This window comes from Anomaloglossus baeobatrachus, unplaced genomic scaffold (assembly GCF_048569485.1).
Source record: "Anomaloglossus baeobatrachus isolate aAnoBae1 unplaced genomic scaffold, aAnoBae1.hap1 Scaffold_2744, whole genome shotgun sequence".
Classification (NCBI taxonomy): Eukaryota; Metazoa; Chordata; class Amphibia; order Anura; family Aromobatidae; genus Anomaloglossus; species Anomaloglossus baeobatrachus.
In genome coordinates this window covers 101,242-104,135 of record NW_027442240.1, presented here as the reverse complement: position 1 = coordinate 104,135, position 2,894 = coordinate 101,242, and the positions used below count along the sequence as shown (strand labels likewise).

The 2,894-nt window shown below is 50.8% G+C and overlaps 1 pseudogene; it reads right to left on the bottom strand.

The window, feature by feature from the left end:
* Positions 1–2,341: 2,341 nt before the first annotated feature.
* LOC142265454 (U2 spliceosomal RNA) lies at positions 2,342–2,547 on the bottom strand (annotated as a pseudogene).
* Positions 2,548–2,894: the final 347 nt, after the last annotated feature.

The following is a 2,894-nucleotide window of genomic DNA, read 5'->3' as shown; positions in this document are numbered from 1 at the left end:
GCAGGGTGCGGAAGAGGAAGACGACGTGGTGGATGATCCAGTAACTGACCCAACCTGGCAGGAGGATATGCAGAGCGAGGACAGCAGTGCACAGGGGGAGGGAGGCGTAGCATCCCAACAGGCAGTAAGAAGCAGGGTGGTGGCTCCAGGCAGAAGTCAGGCAACCGTTCCCCGGAACAACAACACGACACAAGGTGCCTGTACAAATGTTAGGTCTTCCCGAGTCTGGCAGTTTTTTAAGTTGGATCCAGATGATTCTAAAAAGGCCATTTGCAACACCTGCCGTGCCAGCATCAGCAGGGGTACCAAAACTAGCAGCCTGACCACCACCAGCATGATCAGGCACATGTCAGCCAAGCACCCGACTTTGTGGGAAGTACAACACAGTCGAGGAGCAGTGCTTGCTAATGTCACTGCTACGTCTTCGCTGGTTGTGCATGCGAGCCAATCCCCTGTCCATGCTGCCTGCGAACAAGCCTCCTCCGGTCCTGCACCTGCAGTTGCCTACTCAGAAATAACACCATCATCAAGCACGTCCTTGTCCCAGCGCAGCGTTCAGTTATCCATTCAGCAAACCTTTGAACGCAGGCGCAAATACACTGCCAACACCCCACATGGGCGCCCTGGACAAGCCAGGTCGTCACAGGTACTACACCAACACACTCTACACTCCGGCTAGGCACACCGAAGCTAAACACAAATCCTAGTTGCCTTCCTCCAGGGGCTGATGTCCACACCAGGGGGTGGGCCAGGCGGTTGATCCCACCCACCGAGGAGTTCACAGTCCTGGAGGTGGGAAAAGGAGTCAGATTAGAGATCAGTTTTGGAGTTAGAGAAGTGAAGAGGAGAGGAGACTGACCGTGTCCGGGTGTGTGGCCCGGGCACTCAGCAAGGTTGGCAGACGGTGGTGACCTTCTGCAGGAGAGGCTGATTGGAGTGAACCGTACGGACCGGGGATGGGCGGTGGCCCGCCGGTACCAGATCGGGGAGTGAAGAGAAGCCAGCACCATCCGGCAGGGCCTACGGACCCCGACCAGGCTAGGAGTCGCCGTAAAACCGGTCAAATCCGTTAGCGACAGGAACCTCCAGGGTTTCCCAGCAGTCAAGACCCGATTGAAGGCAACAGCTCACACCGTAGAGGGAAGCACAGTCACCGCCAAGGCTACAGTTCCCAGGGCCAGAGCCTGCGGGCAAAAGGGGCTCCCTCAGCATCCATCCAAGCTGGGGAGCGGGTTACCGGTGGGAAGCCCGCTAGATTTTGGGGGAATAAAAGGGGTCCAACACCACATCCCCACAGGTGCACACCCACCCATCAAAGAGAGCTATAAGCCAATACCACCTTCACATTGCCAGTGTACCAAGTACATGTTGAGCAACATGAAGGCGGCTGGGGTTATCCGTGACAGTTGTAGCCTTTGGGCAGCTCTGTTGATCCTGTTAAAAAAGAAGGACGGCACCACTCCCCGTATTGAGGAATCGCTAGCTGCATTGAGAACTGCAAATTATTTTTCTACCCTTGATCTCACTAGTCACTATTGGCAAGTGTCCGTTGCTGAGGCAGACCGGGAGAAGACCGCCTTCGCCACCCCTATGGGTCTCTGCGAGTTCAAAAGCATGCCCTTCGAGCTGTGCAATGCGCCAGGAACCTTCCAGAGGCTGATGGAATGCTGCTTGGGACAAGATTTTAGGGTGTATAAAAAGGGAGATTAGATCCCGTGATCCCAACGTATTGTTACACCTCTATAAATCACTTGTAAGGCTACATCTGGAATATGGGAACCAGTTTTGGGCTCCACATTTTAATAAGGACATTCAGAAGTTAGAGTCAGTTCAAAGGTGGGCAACTAGACTACTACAAGGAATGGAAGGCCTCCCATATGATGACAAGTTGAAAAAGTTATTAAGTGATTATTGGCTGCAATGGGGCTTTCTGGCTGGTGCCAGCCTCTCTTCTTAGCACACAGGAACCACAATCCCTACACCATGCTTCAATGGATTCTCTCATCCCAGCCCAGTAAAACTACATATTTTACACAGTCATAAGCAGCCAAAAGGGATCTATTCTATTCAATTGCAAATGATCTAGATAAGACTGAGAATAAGATACTGCACGGGACATAGCAGAGTTGGTCAAGTTGAGTGGAGATGAGTTTGCTATTTGGCACAGCTTTTTGCATCAATAAAGCAAGTAAAAGGTGTGAAAGATAAAAAAAAGGGTGAAAGTGTGAAAAGTGAATTGGCCAAATTGAGGTGCATATAAAGTTTTTGCTTTCTTTCAATTAACTAATGGGGCTCATTTGAATCAGGTGAATTGAGTTCTGCTTTTGGAAACTGGGTTAAGAAGGGGTGCACCGGTCCTGGAGGTACTGCAATACCAGGTCAATGCGTGCAGTGGACAGAGCAAGATTTTTTCCATCTCCTTGTTCTAAAAATCCATTTAATATATGGTCCCCAGAGAGGGGACGTATCAGATATTAAACTGATAAGAACAGATTTAATTTTTTTTTTTTCTGTTTATCAGTAGGACTTCAAAATAACAAAGGTGATCGCCTCCCGTTGCCTGGGAACCGTCCAGGCACAAGAGGGCTATGTGTCACCAGAAGGCGCACACACTTCCTCAAGGCCGGCAGACGTGCAATCCCAGGCACCTTCCAGTACCGACCAAGGTAGCGTCCTCCGAAACTACACTTGATCTTAGCCAAAAGGCCGAGAAGCTATAACCCGAATTGGTTACGGCCTTGAGTGGCACCCTGGCCTATACCGGACACATCTTAGGGAGAGGGAGACAAACCCACGCCTACAGAAGACATTTTGTCACCCAAGCCAACCCTTGAAAAGGCTGTTTTGCAGAGCAAAAACAAGAAGAATGGTGCTTTTTGCAGCCGCCGCCCACT